This window comes from Mustela putorius, unplaced genomic scaffold, assembly GCF_011764305.1.
Source record: "Mustela putorius furo isolate JIRA1106 unplaced genomic scaffold, ASM1176430v1.1 tig00000174_pilon_pilon_pilon, whole genome shotgun sequence".
Lineage (NCBI taxonomy): Eukaryota > Metazoa > Chordata > Mammalia > Carnivora > Mustelidae > Mustela > Mustela putorius.
Genome location: NW_025421304.1, coordinates 40,168,658 through 40,190,677, shown reverse-complemented (window position 1 = coordinate 40,190,677; position 22,020 = coordinate 40,168,658).

Genomic DNA, 22,020 nt, shown 5'->3' with positions numbered 1-22,020 from the left:
CTCTTCTTTCAACCAAAAGAGCACAGCCTTCTCAACTATGTAACAGACTGCTAAGGGATGAGAGCTAGGGTGTCAGCAGGCATCCAGCCGACTGATCAGAACCACCTGTGACACACCAAGGGGGCAGGAAGCAGGCCCCAAGCCAAGATGCACAGCGGGTACCATTTATACCCTTGGCTCTCCCATCGAAAATGCTCCTGTTGACTTTTTCTGGATGGTAGAACTAGGGGAAATCGAGTGTCATCTATAGTTTCTGGCTTGTCTATAGTGGATCACGTATGACTCAGAAAATGGATGGCCGTGGGTTCCAATCCGGCTCTGCCAATTTCCAGAAACGTCCCCTGAGCTCTGAACTCCTCTCATTTTCCAGCAAATGGCATGATGATGGCACCTGCCCCATAGGACGCTGCGTGGAATCAAACAGAAACCCCGCAGAAGTCCTCTGCATAGAACACGGCACAGGGTCCTTCTGTTACCGTCAATTGCAGTAGTGTCCTCGTAGGAAGCTCTAAAGAGAGTCTAAATAAGGGGCTTTCTTGGGCCTTGTGATCTGGGGGTGCACACAGACTCACGGAGGACACTAGGAAAATAAAAGGCTGAGGAGTGATCTCCTGCCTGCAGATCAGCCAGGAGGAAAGGGCATCAGGCGGGGCTGAGTGACAAACATGTCTGGGACCAAGAGACGTGTGTGTCACTATCAAAGGCAGCAGTTAGCAAAGCGGAAAGCTTCAGGACCAACCACGAACAGCAGCTGAGCAGACGGTGTCTGACCCCCAGTCCCACAAGGAGGTCAGACGACAGCAGGTGGGGTCCCGGGGGCCTCCAAGCTGTCCCCACCCACCACTTATTCCTCTAAAGGGAAAGCTGTGAATTCTGCATTCACTGGGGGCTAGGGGCTGGCGGCAGGGCAGAGGAGGATTATAATAACAACTAATTCTAGTCCTAAAAGTAATCACATTAGGGGCGCCTGGGGGGCTCAGTTGGTTAAGCATCAGCCTTCGGCTCAGGTCATGATCTCAGGGTTCTGGGATTGAGCCCCACATCGGGCTCCCTCTCAGTGGGGAGCCTGCTTGTCCCTCTCCTGCTCCCCCCGCTTGTGCTTTCTCTCTCTCTCTCTCTGTCAAATAAATAAATAAATAATGTTTTAAAAAAATCTTTTAAAAAAAGTAACCACACTTAGTGTTTCTCTAAGCCAAGAACTTCACACACTCACTTAATCCACACGACGACTCTAAGAGGCAGGCATTGCTCTGATCCCCATTTCACGGATGGAGAAAGTGAGGCCCAGAGGTGGCTTGCCCAAGGTCACCCATCTGCTTACTGACTGAGCTGGCTCCATTACAATCAGAATCTCTCTGTCACCTCGGGTTTCCCTCTGTCATTTGCTGTGCTAACAGCTCACCTTGGAGATGACCCTCAAGTCATGTGATGGCTCAAGATCTGGGCCAACCCCCCACCCCCGCCTGCATGCCCACAGGTACCTCCAGTCACCTGAGTCCAGGATTCCCTGAAACTAGGACCCTACTTCAACACCATCGCCCAGGCCCTGTACCTCGGGCCAGCCTGGCCTAGAGGAGGAGAACTTCCTCCCCCACAGGCTGGCAGAAGGGCTCACACCCTGCCCTGCTCCCAGAGGACGATAAGGGAACCTGGACCCTGGCTGGGCATCTTCGTGGTAAAGTCTCAGCGCGTGCTGGGGGCCAGGCACACTCCCGTCAATTTGCTTTCGCTGGTGCCCTTCCCTGCTCCTCACTAAGCCCTACTCCCCATCGTCAGGGCCCAGACCCTCTTAGGGTTGGGTAAAGGACATGGCAGCTCCTGGAGGACAAGTGGCTGAGGTCCTCGGTCGCGAATCATGAACCCTTTCCTTCAACCAGAGCAGCTCTGCGATCACTTCCTTCCAGTGTCACCTGCTCACTGAGCAAGAACCCACCAGGGCAGCACCAAGCCACCCGCATCCAGCACTTCCCACCCCTAGAGAAAACTGGGCACCTTCCCCAAATTCAGGGGGACAGTCTTAGGAATTAAAAACAGCCTCCTGTATTTTTCAACAGTGCTTCTGTGCGTTAGCCACTGTTCGAGGCATTTACGAGTATTACCTTATTTCATTCACCGTGAGTGTTTTTAAAGTCCCCTAGAGATCAAGGAGCAACACCTCGGATTCTTGATAAATGTGTCTAACAGAAGTCTGAGAAAATTGCTCCAAGGTGGGTCGAGTAAGTGGACACAACTGAATCTGCAGGAGGAATAGGAGAAGGAAGAGGGAGGGAGGAGGGAGATTGATCTGAACTGGAGTTGCCAACGGATACTGAGAAAACTAGTCGCCCCAGGTAATGTCCAGGGGGGCAGGAACCGGCCATTAATTACGAAGCGGGTGGCACAGGTCTAGGACGGAAGCGGGGCTGACTCACGACACCACCTGCTGGAGGCCGCCGGCCACTGCTGAAGGAAGGAGGGGGGTTCACCTATGGGCAGGTAAACACGGTGTGGTTCCCAGCTAGAGAGCCCCCTTAACTCATTTCCTACCTTAATAAAATGAAATTTGTCCTGACTAAAGGCTAGCACTGGTCTGCCTTTTATCTATCACCTCCCCTCACTTTGCGAAGCACACAGACTACGGGGAAAGATGACGTCATTGAAGAGGCCGCTCACCGCACAGTATATAATGGTAAAGTGGTTGGTGCGGGCAGGAGGGACAAATGTTCTGGTGTAAGAGAACCATTTCAGAGAATGAGATGTATTTAGGCAGTGGAATTCCATACCAAAGTGGTGCACACCTCCGCCGACTTGTGGAGGAGAAAAGGTTGATAACATATTGCTAAGATATACAAAGGAGTTTTACAACAGAATGTATATTTGAGGTTTAAAAAAAAAAAAGTGTATTTCTACACATATGTGTGTAGAAAAATGTGGAAGATGTCTCTGAACAGGTGACATTGTAGTCAAAATGGGAGTCATGAAAAAGGATCACCTGTGCAGAGAGAAGGTCAAGGCATATTCCAGGCCAGGGATACAGCAGGTGCAAAGGCCCTGAGGTGAACACCAGTTTGGCGTACTGTGATTGACATGTTGAAGGGTCTCGTTTTAGGGGTGCCCTCAGCCACAGCTCCATCCTCCTCCAGCCCAGCATCTTCCCAGCCACGTTGACCTGTTGTCCCTCAAAACAACCAAATCCATTTCTGGACCAATCATTTTCACTTGCTATTCCCTCCACCCACAATGCTCTTCTTCCCCTACCAAAGGTGGCTCAGTCATTGGGCCTCTGCCTTCAGCTCGGGTCATGATCCGAGGGTCCTGGGATCGAGCCCCGTATCGGGCTCCCTGCTCAGTGGGAAGCCTGCTTCTCCCTCTCCCACTCCCCCTGCTTGTGTGCCTCTCTTGCTGTCTTGTTCTCTGTCAGATAAGTGAACGAAATCTTTTAAAAAAAAAAAATGTTTGGGGCACCTGGGTGGCTCAGTGGGTTAAGGCTCTGCCTTCAGCTCAGGTCATGATCTCAGGGTCCAGGGATCGAGCCCTGCATCAGGCTCTCTGCTCAGCAGGGGGCCTGCTTCTCTCTCTCTCTCTCTCTCTCTCTCTCTCTGCCTGCCTCTCTGCCTACTTGTGATCTCTCTCTGTCAAATAAATAAATAAAATCTTAAAAAAAAAAGATTTGCCTCTTTGACCCATATCATTTAAGCTTCAGTTCAAATGTCACCCCCTCAGAGAGAGAAGAATTCCTGCTCACGCTAGCGAAAGCAGCCACCCATCATTTTCACTGCCCTATTTTACTTCTCCTGCCACACCTATCACTCACACATTTCCCTGTTTATTTTGCAAGTTGCCTGACTCCCACTCAAGAAGGTCAACTGCATGAGAGAAGACCTTGTCTATCTCACACACTGATCGCTAGAAAAGAACTTGGAATACAGCAGGCATCCACATACGGATGGCCGGCTGGCTGGGGAGACGGATGCTGGGGAGATGGCTGCCTGGCTGGCTGGCTGCCTGGCTGGGGAGATGGACGGACAGGCAGAGAACCGGTGGGTGGAAGGAAAGATGGAAGAATGGGTCGGATGTTGGATGGGTGAATGGATGTAGGAAGAGATGAAAAATCCCCCAAAAGGTGGCTACCAGACTGAGCTGTACTGTTGATGCTAAACACCTCCCATCTGTGTCTAAAGGGGCCCGGCTGCTCTATTCCCTTCTGATGGGGAGACTTTGGTCGCCAAGTGACAGAATTCAACAGCCTGTTTGTGCCCCTAATCCTCTGAATCAGACTCCATAATGATCTTACTCATCAGCACGTATCTATATTTCAGGAACTCCCCACGGGATGCCTGGCTCCCCACATCAGCTATTGATTTAGCTGCTTTCTCACAGGCCTTGATAATCCCAGTTCAAAGCATGAGCACGAACTTCTCCCACCACCAGCGGGGTCCCTCTGTGCTCTGGCCTTCTTCCAAAACAAAAACAGAAACCCTGCTCACAGCACTTCACTGCTTGCAACCCCGGGGAGCGATCTGTGACTCACAGAACAGGTGCAAATTCCGGGACACTCGAAGTCCTTCCCATCCTGGCTCCCGCCTGCCTCCCCAGCCTCATTTCTCGGTTCCCACCATATGAGATGCCTCGCTAATGTGAGAACAGACCTTGCTGCCCCGGGCCTCCAAGCACCCATACACACGGTCCTCTCAAGCTAGCACCGTTATCCCATAGCTCCAGCTCGGGAATGGCCCTCATTCTGGATGCTCGAGTGTCCTGGCACGGCAGCTCCACTTGTCCCTTAAAGACAGTATTGTCACACAGAAGGCACTGCCACCCCCTGCCCAAAGCTGATGCCGGTGTATTATCCGTGTCCTTGAAGGATCCACCCCGTGCCCCAGACCAGAGACCTGGCAGGAGCCACACCAGCCTTTTCCTCATCCTTCTGACCCCATCAGATGCCAAGTGTCAGCTGTCCCAACTCTTGAAGCGCCCAAGACCCCACTCCAGGCTCTCACCCTCTCTGCCACCACCAGGTCCCCTCCCTCCAACACAGACAAGGCAAAGGCCCCCACACTCACCAACCCAGCCCCATCCTGGCGCTATCCACTCAGCCCCAAGGCAGCCAGCCAGCCAGACCTCGATAGAGCCTTAACCTGGTCCCCGCAGGCCACTGCTACCCTTCGAACAAAACCCCTAACCCTAGCCTGGCCTCACAAGGGCTTTCTGGTCTACCCCATGCCTACTCCTCCAGCGAGTGACCACCATCCCCCAAGCCCCAAACTCTGACTGTTGCTGCACAGGCTTCCTTTTCATTCCTTCTAGGCTTCAGGTCCTCTCAGCTCCCAGAGGCTATGGCCTCGGCTCAGAACACTCTTTCTCACCCGTCTTAGCCCGGATAACCTTTGTCAACAACATCACCTCGTCATTGTCATTGTCCTGTTAACCAGAATAAGAGCAACGACAGCTAACATCTGAGAACTTCTATGTGCCAGACACAGTGCTAAATGCTCTACAGGCATACCCTGCTGGGCCCTTAGAGCAACTCTAGGGAGCAGGGAAGACTGTTCTCCGCATTTTACAGGGGAGGAAAGTGGGGCAGAGAGCTCAAGTGACGGGCTCAAGCTCTTGACAACAGAAACTGGGACCGGAAGGCAACAGAGTCTGACCCCAGAGTCCCCCTCTTAGCCCTGAGACTCTAGACCCACCCCAGAGGGAGGCCCTAGCTTCTCGGGAAAAATGGTACTGATCCCTAACTTCCAGGTGTGATATGAGGATTAAGTGAAAGTACCTTGCAAATGAACACGGTCAGCTGTTGGCTGCCAGTTTTTCACTTTGGATCAGCCAAGAGAACAACTCTTCCTTCTAACCCAAGTCCAGGCTACTCTTCTGTGCCCAAACTGCCCAGACACACAGCTCTCTGCTCCCTTCCCTGCCTTGTCCTTCTGTGTCCTGCCTGGTGCTGGGCTGTCCTGGCCAGGCCCACGGGGATGGGGATGGGGACAGATGTCCTCCACTCACCCAGAGCAGTGGGCCCTAGGGGGCGGTCGGTGAAGGAATCCAGAGAGAGGACTCCATCCAGTGCAAATCCACCATCCAGGGAAAACCACAGCTCAGATGCAGGAGACGGCATCTAGAACACACCCTCGCTGAACTCTCCAAATTAAAGGATGATCTGACCCAAACCTGCTCTCACAAGGGAGAAATGAGGGGGAAAAGGGGATATTCCCATTGGAAAACACTCCCAAGATCCTCTCTTCCTGGAGTCGCAGTTTCGAATGGCTACAGGGCCAGGCGAGGGACAATGACGGAACACGGCAAAGCACATGACACAGAAGTTAGGATCACAGTGCAATGCCTGCCAGGTGCCCTGTGGTTATTTCAGTTACTTGTGGATCTAAATTTACCCTACAGACACACATCCAAAGCACAGAACTCACAGTGGATTAGCAACCGCCCGGGGCTGGGGGCGTGGAGGTAAACGGGGAGTGACTCTAGCAGGTACCCGCTTTCTTTTCGGGGTGATGAAAACGTCGCAGAACCGGAGGTGGGGCTGATTGCCCAGCCCTGCGAATACACGGAAACCCACGGACTCTAACACCGTGAGTGGGTGGATGTTCTAGTACGTGAGTAACAGCTCAATAAAGCTGCTTGAAACATCCAAAGGATATAGAAGAGAAACAACGGATGGAGCTCGATGAACTTGCACAAAGTGAAACGGAAATGAGCTCCAGCTCCAGCTCATTTTCTGCACCCTTCCCCTATTCCTAAAAGGTAATCGCTATCTTGACCTTGAACAGGATGCTAGTTCTGCCTGTTGCAGGCCTTCTCGTGAGCAGGCTCATTTGGTGTGCATCCCGTCATGTCTGGCTTCTGTCACCCAGTGCTGTGAGATTCACCCATGTGGGTATCTGGCTGGGGGTCCACCTTCACGGCTGCCAACCCTCCACGTGTGAACACACAATGATCCATTCATCTGTGCTGCTGGGCGTCTGGGCCCAGCTGTGTTGGAGCTGCTCCCACGAGAGCTGCCGTGGACGTTCTCCTGGGACGTGTCTGCTGGTCAGAGGACTCACCCTGCTGAGTAAGGAGATGGCGGCGGAATTACTGGGTCATGGGCTTAGTAGATACTGCCAAATGGGTTTTCACAACAGTTGTTCCAAATTCCACTTCCTTCACCTTGTGTTTTAATAACATCCCTCCGAGCCTCAATGTACTCATCTGTAAGATGGGGCTTACACGGGGTTGTTGGGAGGATCAGGTGGAAAGCCACCTGGAAAGCATCTGAAGGCTCCAGAGATGGGATTTATCATGGTTGTTGCCCCACTACTGACACCCAGGATTGTCTCACTCTGAGTCCATCATCTTCCATCAAAACCCACGCACACCGGTAAACACCGATTGCTAAAGCTGAACACGGATGAGCACTGACAGCTTCTCACTGGAGAACTCACAGCGCTAAGTCATACCAGGGTCAGGCCCCACCGCGTTGCTCCAAACCCTGAGGAACTACATCTGGATGGCTGTGTTCTGACACCCACACTCCCACGTACGGAGCAGTTCTGTGAATCACGTGGTCCTGAATCACGCATCTGTTCTTTCAACTGATCCTTTTCCCCTTTTACTAAGGGGAACCTTAAAAGTTTTAAAGTTTGTCATTTATGCTAAAACCAAAAAAAAAAAAAAAAAAAAAAAGTATGTCTTTAATTTTATTCAAGTTTATACTAAAATCAAAAACCAAAAAAAGAGACAAAGACGTCCAGCTTCGGAAAGCTGCAAAGCCCTGAGTCGTGTCCGTAGTGTCCTTCTACAGAAGGTTAACGTTGGAAACGGCTTTCTAGTTACATTTTGAAATGGTTTCATGCGCTATTAACCACTTTGTAGAGGCATGAATTTTCCCAGGGCACCGTTTTTGCCACGGGGACTGATGGCCTGCGAAGGGAAATGGGAACCTGGAGGCTGCAATGTCCCATAAAGCCTGGGTTTCATGACCACGGAGAAGATTAAGCTCCTGGGCGCCTCATTGTTCATCTCAAGCGGTGGGGAGCAGGGGGGGGGGCTTTTAATCTCCAGGTGAAAGCTGCGATTCAAAGGGTGATAACAAGCAATCCTGTTCCAAATGGTCTAGAAAGGAAACACAGCCCTGATGGCTCGTCTTTCTCTTTTTTCTTTTCTTTCTTTTCTTTTTTTTTTTTTTTTAATTCCCTCTCGTTGGAGGCATCTGATGAGGACTTAGTATAATTAAAGTGGTGGCAAGGGCCGGAAGATAAAACAGCTATTTGAGGGAGGGAATTTCTGAGCTTAAAGGATCAATGAAATCCCTGGGCTGAGATATCAAATCATTAGCACCTCCCTAATCCAAAAGCTGCTCAATGCTGCCAGGGAATGTGGAGAAGGGGCACAGAGACCCTAGGGCTGGTGCTAACCCAGGGAGGTAGTCTGGGAGTGCAGACAAGGCAGGTGGGCCCCTGGGGTCAAAATCCCAAAGCCTCTGTCCGGCCCTGGTGAACTCTGGGTGCCCTGCCCACTGAACACGCTTACTGAGCCAAAGGTGCTCTGAGGCCAGATCCTTTCCCTATTTTGCCTGATTGTACATATCTCAGATGGCCTCAGACCCCAAATCCCAGCCCCTGTCTTCTGACAGTGCATAAATGCCTGAGTTCACTTACCAGCTCCAAAATCCTGAAAGCAGTACCAGTCCCTCTGGTCGCTGTTTCCTCCTCTGCAAAAAGAAAAAAAAAAATAATAAACCCCCATCCTAGGCTAGCTGGGTGTACTAGTGAGCACGATGGCAAAGCCCTGGTCTACGGCGGAGCTCATCAGGCGTCATCTCTCTCCCTTAATCTTTCATCTGAATGGTGCCGTGTTTTATTTCTCTAAACTCACAGCAGGTGGAGAGCTTGGAGGTTAAAGGAGACTAGCTCTGCAGATTCATTCTTCCAAACCTTTCCAACGTGAACAATTTCTACCTGTCTCTACTCAAGCTAATACGGGGCCCATGCATACCAGAAACAGCCATATAGGTGGTTAAACATTGAAATCTTTCCATATCCATTGGCAAATATCCCATTCCTCTCCACCCCCAAGTGCCCCCCGACTCCAGGCTCCAGGAACCCACCCCTTGGACTCCCCCATGGAAACAGAGGGTTCACCCTGGGCAGAAGGAGCCTCTTCTGGGACCCTAGAGCCCACTGGATCTACTGAATTGTCAGTGCCATGCTGTTGGGCTCACCATACTGTCAACAGGAATATGGGCTTGACCATCCCCACGCAGAGTGGAAACTAACTGGGGGGCCGTCCTGGAGGGAACCAGCTCGAAGTCAGTCTTCCAAAGAGAAGAGCCAAGACCTGAACACAGGAGCTACTGGACATGAGGTGGGCACATGCAGGGTGTTGTGGAAACCTATTAAATGCATCTCATGCCCTGCTCGTGGTGCCCACCAACCCTCACCTGATCGAAATCCTGACTCTGCCATTTACAAGCTACGTCATCGACGGCAAATGACTTGAGCCCTTTGGTGTTAAGTTCCTTATGTGTAACAAAACCAAACCTGCAGCTTTAACATGTCAGTACCACTGGCATTTGGGCGCACACACTCCTTGCGGTGCAGGCTGTGCTGCGCGTGGAGGACCTTCAGGAGCCTCCCGGACGTCCAGGCACTGGGCATCCCCAGCGCACACCCCACCCTTCGGTCAGGACCATCAAAAACTGACCCCAGGCGTTGCCTAACATCCCCTTGAGCCAAAACCAAACCCAGCTGACAGTTCCTAGTTTATTAAGGTTATTCTGAACGTTAACAGTTTAGGGCCCAACAGAGAGGGCCCGATATACAGCTGGAGGCGGTCGTTCCCTTGTCCCATCAGTGAAGACCGGATTTGCCCTTCAAGAACTGTGGCTGGCGCCAGACAGCCGCTCGGTGCTCTTTCACACGAAAGGTCAAACGTTAGCAGTTCAGGGCTGCGTGGTGGCTCTGCGCCACTCCTCCATCCCTAACCTTCGACTTCGTCTTCAGGAACCAAGGTGACAGCTGCAGACAACAGTACCGGAAAACGGAGAAAGGGAGAGGGAGAGGGCACTTGCCTGCTGGCTGGCTCTTAAAATAGATCCCCAGGTGCCGCCATGTTGACCTGCGACTGACATCCCATTGGCCAGAACTTGGACACATGGCCACAGGTAGCTGCAAGGGAGGCTGGGAAACGTAGTCTTTATTCCGCACGGCCACGTGCCCAGCAGACATTGCGTTACTGAGCAAGAATTGAGAATTGGCTGCGGGAGGTCAAGAAACCCTCGGGGCCTGCTGCAGTCAGGAAGCTGATTAAAGCTAAAGGCTGTCAGCGCCACCAGGCCATGAGGGCGATATAATCCTTGGAACAGCTGGTCCATTACATTTAATAAACCACAAGACAAGAAATATTGGCACAGCCCACAGGAAATCAACACACAGGCTACTGGTCTTTAAAAAGAAATCTGAGAAACGTGATGGAGCCTGCACCCTTTGGAACCTACTCCCTCCCCTCACCCACCTCCATGTTCCATGTGAGCTGGAGGTGAGAGGGAGGGAACATGGCCCGCGGGCCCAGGACCTGCTAACATTTGACCTTCTATGTGAAAGAGGTCTCTCCCTCTTCCCCTTATGTTGACCCTTTAAAAAGGTCCCCGTCCCACTTGTTAGGATGGCTACTGTTTGTTTTCTTTTTTTTTTTTTTTTTAATGAAAAACAGAAAATAAGAAGGGTTAGTGGGCACGTGGAGGAATTGCTATGGAAAACGGTAGCGCAGTTCCTCAAAAAATTAAAAATGGGACTATCATGTGCTCTGGGAATCCCCCTTCTAGGTCCGGCTCCGAAAGACCTGAAAGCAGGAACATGCCCTGTTGTTTGCACACCCACGTTCATAGCCATGTTTCCCACAGTAGCCAGAAGGTGCAAACAGCCCAAATGGCCAGCGATAGATGGACGGAGAAACACAGGGTCTATAGGTACAGTGGGACACCAGTCGCCCTAAAAAAGGCGGGAAATTCTGACTCCTGCTACCACATCAATAAACCTTGAGCCCATGATGTGAAGTGAAATAAGCCAGTCACAAAAAGACAAATCCTGTATAATTACACTCATAAGAGGTACCCAGAGTCATCAGATTCATAGAGGAAGGTAGAACAGTGGCTGCCAGGGGTTGGGGAATTTAACGGGGACAGAGTTTCAGTTTTGCAAGTGAAAAAGCCTGGAGATGGATGGTGATGATGGTTGTACAACCCTGTGAATGCACCTAATGCCAAAGAACCACACATTTAAAAATGGTGAAAATGGGGGCGCCTGGGTGACTCAGTGGGTTAAAGCCTCTGTCTTCGGCTCAGGTCATGATCCCAAGGTCCTGGAATAAAGCCCCACATTGTGCTCTCTGCTTAGCAGGGAGCCTGCTTCCTCCTCTCTCTCTCTCTGCCTACTTGTGATCTCTGTCTGTCAAATAAATAAATAAGATCTTTTTAAAAAATGGTGAAAATGGTAAACTTTACATTATGCATATTTCTATTTATGTAGTTTGTAAATATGTATTTATAAATATATTTTATATGATTTTTTTTTTTAAAGATTTTATTTATTTATTTGACAGAGAGAGATCACAAGTAGGCAGAGAGGCAGGCAGAGAGAGAGGAGGAAGCAGGCTCCCTGCTGAGCAGAGAGCCCGATGCGGGACTCGATCCCGGGACCCCGAGATCATGACCCGAGCCGAAGGCAGCGGCTTAACCCACTGAGCCACTCAGGCGCCCCTATGATTTTTTTTTTAAAGCACCCCAAAGAACTCTGAAACTCATCAGCAGTAATGTAAAAATATCCGGTAACAGAATGGAGTGGGAGACCCTGGCCGGATCCAACAAGGTTGGAGGCGTCGGCACCAATCGCGGCAATGCGGGTGTCTGAGGAAGATTTAGGGGCACCAGGACCTTTCAGCGTCCCCGAAACACTCTCTGCACAGAAGCAGACCTGCAGAATGATGTCATCAACCACGCTGAGCCCAGGAGCTAAAAACAGATGAACTGTTTCTAGAACAGGGACCTTTCTCGTCTCCCCCTCGGCGCTCTTAAGGTTATAAAGTGGGTCTTCATGTTGAAATAAACAATGTTAAAACAAAAGCTCACCAGTCCTCAGGGTGATCTTGCCTGGACATGATGCTCGCCTGGAGATGTGGCTGTGGTAGAGACCACAGATACGGGATGATTCGGAACCTGATGCTCAGACAGCTTTGTTTGGGACGTCAGGTCTTTCAATTTTCATTTGATTTAGCTGCCAGCATTTAAAAATGCAAAACTGCACATAAAAATCTGCCTCCAGTTCTCTTGAACAAACGAGAAAATCTGGCATGATGGAGCCTACTCTTCCATGTGGCAGCTCTGAGTGGTGGCGACCTGTTCAGCTGGGACTCACCCTCCTCCGTTTACCACAATCCCCACCCCTCCCTATCGCCTCCCAGTCTCCCACAGCCCATCTGTGTTTGTGACCAGCCCCTTCCCCACTGCTGAGGTTTTTGCCAACTATATGAGAGGTAACAAGAATGACAGATTCTGAGAATGTCTTATATAGACAGAAAACTTACAGATAATCTCAATTAAATCCATTTTATAGATGGGGAGATTGGAGACTAAAGAAGATAAATGAGGTGCCCAGGATTTCAGAGTCCATGATGAGCCACGCTGAAATGAGAAGTCAGGTCTCTGGGGTCCCATTCCTTATTTCTAGCTGTTTTCATGACTTTAAAACACACGCGTGTGCAAGCATGTGGCACAAAAGCCAGTGCCCTTGGCAACAGTAGCAGCCACTGAGTGTTTACTGATCGCCTGTTAGGAACCCAGGAGGCACCCATCAGGCCTCCCCCTGCCACATCACTACCATCCTGAGGGGAGGACAGGGAGACGGAAGCTTAGCCCAGGAGTGAAGAGTCCTTCCTGACACCATACCTCCCGCAGGGGCTCAGCTGAGGTTTCTGTGTGGGTCTGTCCAATTATCGAGTGCTTAACCACAGTTGCAAATCCTACCCCATTCAGAGACAGTAACCATCTCACCCTCTAAGAATTACATCAACCCCAGGAGTTTAATAGCTTCGAGGCTGGGAGACAATCGGGTTTGATGATTCTGAGCTCAGATGGGAATCTAGCTTCGAGCGCCCAGGATCAAAACTGGGCTGTGGGAAACCATTTGGTTACCTTAAGGGGCTGCTATCATCATTTGACTCCATAACTAATAGCCTAGGTTCTACCCCAAACAATAGCAAGTCCGCCATGCAAATCCTGATAGCTTAAGTGTCCCCATCGACGTCCTGGGATTTTTCTCTCTAAATAAATTGGCAAATGGTTGTTTCCCAACCACAAATCAACATATCATGAATCGGAGAAGCCAGAGTCACGGCGAACCTCACTGGACACTTTCTGCAGTAACGAATGTATTTCTGCTATTGAACTGGCCTCAGAGAAAAGGGGACCTTCGAACTTGGGATCCGTTTTTCTATTTTAGTCTTTTGAAGCTGTGTGACCTGGAGCCAGGCACTCAACCTCTCTGGGCCCAGACATCCTCATCTGTCAGACTGGAGTGCTACCGCCATAACAGAGACCCGCCTAATCAGATAAGACTGAAACACCTCGTGCGAGACTGTAAATGATAAAGCATCCTGCAAATGTCAGCCTGGACTCTTCTCTCCTCGAGCATGAAGAGCCCGCTGTCAGTGTGTGACAATTTGGACCTCCTGGTTTTTAATCTAGGTTCATTCTGTCTCCAGTTCCAGGGCTTTCCCTTAAATAATTAATTTCTCTTCATACTTTGATCTTCAAAGCCCTCAACACCTGCCCTCGGCGTGAGGCGGTGCAACTTAACACAATTACATTCCCGCTACAGCTAAATTAAATCCCACCCGTGCGGCTTGGGAAACAGCCTCCGAAGGTAGCAAAATGATTATTGACCCTCTGGAAGGGAGCTCCGTCCAAAGGACCGAGAGGACGGGCCCGACCTGGGGTTCAAGACTTAAGGAAGTGCCACTCCTCTGCCCTTGAGCCTCCTCAGCCAGTGCCCCCAGGTGGACACCCCGGCAGCACCTGGGCAGGCTGGGGAGGGCGTGGCTACGGGGCACTAGGGGCGGGGCTGTGCGTGGGGCGGGGCGAGGGGTGGAGTAGGGCTGGGGATGGGGTGCGGGCTGGGGGAGGGGTTGGGCATTCCTGGGGAGCTCCAGCAGTGGGCTGAGCTGGAACCTTCCATTCCTCGCTCCCCACTTGCCTGTTTAGCCACTGGAGAGGGCCCTGCCCAAGGTCACTCTGTGACGTCCTGTGCCTTTTGGTTGGCGGCCCCCAGGGGGGCACCAGGAGCACAGGAGGGCCTGGAGGGAGTTACTATGACATGTGACTCAGAGGTGACGGAGGACAGCCTGGAGTGCCCGGGAGAATAGGACATCTGGAGAGGGAGCCAACCTGGTCTTCCCAGCCCCAAAGGCCCACCAGTATGCGTATTTCTGTGCTTTCTCTGTTTTCCATGGTGAACATCAAGTCTAGTTCCAGGGTGTTCTGAAGGCCCCTTTGGGAAGGTGGTCTCACCACTGCCATTTTCAGCCACAAGAAAAGAAACTGTCAAGTCCTCTGCACCCATCAGCTGGCTCTAATCCTCACCTTTACTTGCAAAAAATAGACAAAAGCAAACAGACAAATTCACCTTTTAAAACCTAAAAAAAAAAAGTATTTGCAAATTAGTTTTGCTATGTTATGTTTACAAGGATGGAGCAGTATAGCGAGATATTTAAGGGCAAGGACTCGGGTGTCAGACCGGCCGCCACCCTGTGTGACCTCAGACAAGTTGCTCAACCTCTCTGAGCGTGTTTCCTCATCTCTGAGATCATATCTCACAGCTGTTGGGAGGGCCGAGATCGTGACGAAAGGTGTGCAGCAAGCCCTCGAGCCTTTATTATGAAGTAGGTGTGTGCACATGGGTCTGAAGATGTGCGTGACAAGATGGGAACGGATTCTTTTCTGGGAGGAGGGTGTGTATCTGGATTTTTTTACATAGCCATATTCTGTACAAATATATGAAAACAACATATGCTCGCTGTAGAAAATGTGGGAAATTATTTGGAAGAAAATAAATCTTATTTCCCGTAACCTGTACCACCATCTCTCAAAGGGAGAGATGGTGGGCCATTAAGTATCCTCATCGTTAACCACGTAAGCCCTACATGGCATGCAGAAAAATGAACAAAAAGTGTCCTTTCCTTTGGATTCTGGTCCTAACATCTCAGCACGATCCCCTGGAGATGGAGGTCAAGGGTTTCCCCCACTCCATTCATTTCTTCTATATATGCGCCCGTCCAGGACTTCGTGTACCCCATCCCATGTCAGCCCCGGGCCGGGGGCATAACTGGCAGGCTTCCAGCGAAGGCCCAACTTTCCACTTCGCAACAGCACCAGGTTTGAGTCTGACAGACCCAGGCCAGCCCAGCCCCCGACAGACACAGTGCTGCCGGGGTCTCAGTCTTCCCTCTTGCTGGTGGAGGTGCCAGCCCTACTTCTGCACCACCAGACTTGCTCTAAATCAGCAACTGATGGTGCTGTCTGTCCCTCCTATTTATTTAGCCTTGAAGGGCATTGAATGCAAATGCCAAAATTTCTGCTGACAGCAAGGCAAGTCAAAGAAACGTTTCCTTTTAGGGTAATAAATGTTTCTGTGTTCTAGCAGAGAACAAAGCCTTTGCACTTTCTTAAAAATCAGGTCAATTATTCTTTTGCTTTTAGCTTCTTAATCTTGCCTGATTGAGTGCTTCCTCTAGAATACTGAGGATCCTTAGGACGACTCGCTTTCCTGGTGACCTTCTCCCTTCCTTCTAAGGAAAATCACTGCCCTAGATTTTTCAAAATCTTCATGAAAGCAGAATGTCTGGAGCAAATAGCCCTTAAAAGATGTGAAGAGAAATTATGAGATTTTTCCAGCAATACAATGGGGTTTATGCTTCTGATAAAACATATGTACACACCCACACAAAATGCTGTTGTCAGGACATTAGAAATGATTACAACTCTGTTCTCTTTCTGCTTTTTTTTTTTTTAAAGATTTATTTATTTATTTGACAGACAGAGATCACAAGTAGGCAGAGAGGCAGGCAGATACAGAGGAAGGGAAGCAGGCTCCTCGCTGAGCAGAGAACCTGATGCGGGGCTCGATCCCAGGACCCTGAGATCATGCCCTGCGCCAAAGGCAGAGGCTCTAACCCACTGAGCCATCCAGGCACCCCCTCTTTCTGCTTTTAAATGATTCTGGGTAATTCTATGGTTGTTTCCCTTTATTTTCTTCTGTAATTGTACAACCTTCCATCAGTCATCTCTTTACAAAGTTATTATGAATAATACCACCAAGGATAATGTCTAACCTTGGTTGCTCTCTTTCTGTTGGACACTATGTTTAGTGCTCTGGGTTCATTGTCTTGTGTATTCCTTATAATAATCCTCATTTGGAGGCAGGTACTGTTGGGCTGTCCTTAACCCCATTTTACAGATGAGAAAACTGAGTTTCAGAGAGTCAAAGTAGCTCTCCCAAGGTTACAAAGTTGGGAATGGAAAGAACCAATCTATGAACACACACCCTCTGATTCTAGAGCCAGCACACTGAATCCCCACGTGGTTCTTGAGCTTTGTGTTAAAAAGGGAAGAATTGTATATGCACCAACAAGAGAGAATTCATGTCTAAACCTTCTGTCCAGAGAGAACCACTTAGCGCCTTGATGATATTCTTCTATTTCATTTTTCCTTGTTTTTCTTCTTACCAAATGCAGTACGAGCTTTCTCTCCCATCAGCACAGGCATGCCGTCTGCTGTGTGTGGAGGACAACGGGCCGATGTTACTAGAAGTTCCACACCCCTCCCAAGATTGGAGGAACCAAGAAAAAAGGCATCATCAGAAATGACCAAAGAGGAAGGACATTGTAAAGGAGCCGTAGTAGCCTTGACAGGACCACAAACTCTTTGACACTCCTCCCATTGGCAGGGGAGTTGTGGCCCAGTGCGCAGTGCCCAGTGTGCAGGCCGGCTTCTGACTTCTTGGACCCAGAGAGCGGAGCAGACATGACATCTGTGACTTTAAGGTTGGGTCATAAAAGACCATGGAGCTCCCACCTGGCTCCCAGGAGCACTGAGCTGCCATGTTGGAGAAATCCAGCCACCCACTGCGACCACACAAGCAGGCCGAGCCCAGCCTTCTGCCAACCCTGCCATCTTGGAAGTGGCTCCTCCGGCCCCAGATGCTGGAGTCACCCCAGCTTCAGTCTTCCAGCAGAAGCCCTAGCCATCAAGGAGCGGACAATCCCTTCTCGTACCCTGCCCAAATTCCTGTCCCTTTGTGAGGACCTATTTAGCCAGAGCAACTCCACCTCGGTTAAAAGCCATTTTGCTGTTCGTGCAGTAAAACTTAAACTGACTCTGCCTCCCCCCAGACAAACTTACTTAGAAGCAAATCTGGAAAACCAGTAAAATATGGTCGGCCAGTTCCTAATAACAGAGCCCAGAATACAAGGACGAGTCAGGCCAGGTGGAGACATCCAGTCAGTAAAAAGCACACATACTATCTCCCTAACCACCAAAGAATGTAAACCCCGCCTTTTGTGCACCAAACTTGAACGCCAATTCTGACCAGAGTAATAGGTTCATCCAAACAGCTACTATAGGGTAAATTGTAATTCAATTAGCCACCTGCGTGTGGCCTAACATGACGATGCAATGTTACAGTCTCACTGTGTGTGGCCAGGCTTTTGCTCTATAAAAGGTAACCTGTAAGATGGCGAGGGGTCGCTCCCTTCAGAGACGGCCCTGGCCGGTCAGTCTGACTTCGAACACTTGGCATAAAGTAAAGCTTTAAGTAACTTTCACCTTGTCTCAGTCTCATTCCTTTGGTAACGGACCCAACACCATGATTCTTCTTTCCGTCCGTAATAAGCGGGTTCAGGGTGGTTTGTTTAACAACAATAGACTCCTGGACCAGACTTTGGTACCTGGACATGGGGAGTGACCCGAGCAAGCCTTGAGCTGCATTCAGGGATTGGTCTGCTTGTCTCTGAGGCATCACAAGTGTCACGAGACTAAAAATGCCTCAGAAATACCAACGACCCCATTGGCCTTCCCCGGCTGGGCCTCCAGGAGCAGGCTTGGCTAGGAATGGGCATCAAAATATTATTTATTAATTTATTTTAGATTTTTTTTATTTATTTGAGACAGAGAGACACAGCGAGAGAGGGAACACAAGCAGAGGGAGTGGGAGAAGGAGAAGCAGGCTCCTCATCGAGCACGGACCCTGATGCGGGGCTCAAACCCAGGACTGTGGGATCATGACCTGAGCCTAAGGCAGTCACTTAACCACTGAACCACCCAGGAGATCCAAAATGTTATTTTTTAAAAAGGGTTTTTTTTTTTTTTTAAATAAATGTCTCACACCGATATAGAATGAACATGAGCCTATTGTGCTCATGACGGAGGGAGCAGGGTGGGGGGGTCAAGGAGCACCTGAGCCCCCCCCCCCGGCTTACAGGCACCCAGGAATGGGGGGAAGGGGCTGAGTGAGACACAGAACCAGGGAGGGTCCTGCAGAGAGGGCAGGGGAAGCACAGCCTCTGGTTTCCTTTGCCAACAGACAGAAGTCACGGTCACCCCGGCCAGATGCGAGCGCGTCACTGAACACGCTCCCTTCAACATTGGGACCTGATGAATAGTAAAAGGAGTCGAACAAAGGCATGATTCCTTGGAGGCTGAAATATAAATAACTCCCTGCCAGTGGGGCCGGTGTCACATTGAAAGGACACGCAGGCATCCGTTTGCCTTATTTTCCAGTTTTTCTCATCACTTTCCTGTTGAGAATCCTGGCAGCAGAGCCCTTTACCACCTTGTCCGCACACTGCCAGGTGGCTCCAGACCCTAGCACCTTCCTCGGGACATCCTGACCTTGGACAGGAGCCACAGTCCCAGAGACATAGGCTCCCACTTCCTCCAGTCCACCCCACCTCCCCTTCCTGCATTAGGCACCTCTAGCCCCCAGGACCCGGGGACCCTCGCTCTTCTCAGAGACCTGGTAAGAGATGGATGATTCTGGAGACAAAGCACCCAAAAGCGGAGAAAAAGCCAACTGCTATTAACAGGGGTAATGTATCCATTTGCTCTTTGGTCAATTTCACAGCCAAAACAGTTCATTACATTTACAAACATTGTGTCACTTTATTGTCTCATTTTGAAGCAGGCTGTCTGCAGCAGGTGCAGAGGGCCGGGAGGAAATGAATTCCTAAAGCCCAATAATACACATGTTGCCACATCTTTGCAAAACAAAGCACTTGCACGTGGGCTGAGGGTGCATGCACAAGGTCGGATGTCACCTGAGATGAGACCTCCAAAGGCGAGACCGCCCAGCAACAGGCGTTTCTCCCTCCCTGCGCCCACCCCAGAGCCTCCCAGTGCCAAGAGCGCAGGAAGGCCTTGGGCCTCAACAGTCCCATTTCCTGCCATGTGGCATTTTCACATCCTGTCACCTTCATCCCTGGACAGACCTTCGCCCGCCGAACGGTGTGTCCCAGATGCTCCCCACTCCAAAGCCACGGTGAGCAGAGAGGGGACTGTCCCCAAGGGGGCATCCAGGAGGCTGCTGTGCAGGCACAGATGTTTCCTGGGCTGGGGGATGGAAAGGGGGGGGTGCGGAGGAGGGGACCCTCTAAGACCCCCTTCCCCCTTTACAGGAAATCATTCATGACCTGAAACGTGCCATGACCATATGGGGTTTCACTGGCTGGTCCACAGACTCTCAGCCAGGCTGCTCTCAAGCGTCCCTAGGGAATCCTACCAGGAGGTCCTTCAAGGGGTCATTGTCACCTCCTCCCGCTCCTTCAAGCCCAGCACCCCACCCTCCTCCCGTCCACACACAGACCCCGCCTCTGCTCCTTCTGAACCATGCCCACCTCCCTCCCACTGCCTCCGTCCAGCCAGTCTGTACCTTCCCCGTCACGCAGTCTTTCCCTGGCCTTGAGACCCCCAACCACCCTCCGTGTATCTGCCCTTAGGGGACATCATACTGGAACATTTTCTTCCAGAGTGCTTTTGAAGACTCTGTAATGTCTTTGGAATAAGATCCAATGCCCAGGGATGCCTGGGTGGCTCAGTCCATTGAGCGGCTGCCTTCGGCTCGGGTCATGATCCTGGCGTCCTGGGATCGGGTCCCACATCGGGCTCCTTGCTCAGCCGGGAGCCTGCTTCTCCCTCTGTCGCTGCCTACCATTCTGCCTCCCTGTGCTCTCTCTCTCTCTGACAAATAAATAAATAGAATCTTAAAAAAAAAAAAAAATCCAAGTGCCCAGCCCATCATTCAAAGCCATTCTCCCTCTGATCCCTATTTCTTGTTCTAACCTAATCTTCGTCTGTCCCTCCCTGCTGGCACCCACCCAACTGCCCAGACATGCCTCTCCCTGTACACTTCAGCCCTCAATCTGGCACTCGCCCCAGCCCCCACGAGGTCGGTGTCAGGGTCACGGAGCTCAAACTCCTACTCATACTTCTACACCCAGCTGCAATGCCCCTGCCTGCAAAAATCTGCCTTGGATTCTCTCAGTTAGAATCAAACTCAAATTTCCTTGTACTCCCAAAACCCAAGTAAGTTGTGTCTGTCTCCCTGACATGCAGTCCTTAAGGCTGAGACTGTGTCTTACCTGCCTCCCCTCCTCAGGATCCCTTATCTTCCGCCTAGGGCAGAATTCAAATGGGCGGGAATATTGGCAAGAGCTGAAGGCCTCAAGAGGGTATGTGTGGACATCTCCGGGGCACCAGCCAACCCTCCTGACTAAAACACACATGAAACGTCACTTCATTATACAATCGCCGGTATCTATTGTATGGGGTCAGTGTTAGCCTAAAAAGGTTTCAAGAGGCGCCTGGGTGGCTCAGTGGTTTAAGCCTCTGCCTTCGGCTCAGGTCATGATCTCAGGGTCCTCAGATCGAGCCCCACATTGGGCTCTCTGCTCAGCAGGGAGCCTGCTTCCCCCTCTCTCTCTGCCTGCCGCTCTGCCTACTTGTGATCTCTGTCTGTCAAATAAATAAATAAAATCTTTTTTTAAAAAAAGTTTCAAAATGATACCCGGAGATTGACAATGGTTTAAGTGAACAGGATCAAAATGCACGATCTGAGTAAACTTAAGGCCTCACGGTGCATTTCTTTCTCAACCTTGGACCCCTCTCTTGGCCTCTGCCCTTCTGAGGCAGGGACACAGCCCCAGAAAAGTCATTCCGGGTGAAATGTGAAATGATAATGAGTTCTCCCCGAGCGGTTCGCACCAGACAGACCAGGTATGAAGTCCCGGATGCCAAGGGAAGTGTCCTTAACTTCTTCCAGCGGTGGTGTTCCCATCTCTGCAATGGGAGAATGACGACCTGCCCGGTCTCTGGGCTGTTAGAAGGTGAGGATGTGTATGCGGTTCAGTGTGGGGTACACAGAAAGAGTTCGGGGGTCAACGGCGGTGACAACGCTCTGGTCATTCTCGGCGCTCTAGCCTTGCTCTGTCTGAGTCTGGAAGGACAGATCACCAGACGTGCTATCTCTCGGCCGCGAAAATCTTGTCTGTGAGCGCCAAGAGCTCACATTTCAGAAACACAGAAATCTGATGATGGACAGGACATCAGCTGACATTAGGGAATTGTTCATTATTGTTAGTGGCGTTTGATGTGATAATGGTTTTGTGGTTCCATAGAAAATTACCTCTATTTTTCTGGATGTCCGTGCTGAAGAATTCAGGGTGAAATGTCACAGTGTCTAGTTTACTTGGAAACGCTTCAGGGAAAAAAAAAACCGTGCATTCATACATAAAGTCGACATGATAAAATGCTAGTAATTACAAGCCGGGACAGGACCCGTCTTGCAAATTATCCACCTGTGTGAAAAACGTGGTAACAAAAAGCGATCAGCCCTGGCGGGGGTGGGGGGCTAAGGCCCCAGCTCTCCTTCCTCTCTGTAACCTTGAAATATAGTGTTCCGTCTCCGGCAGGGGGTTGGGGGGGAGGTGGCAACCCCTCCTCCACCA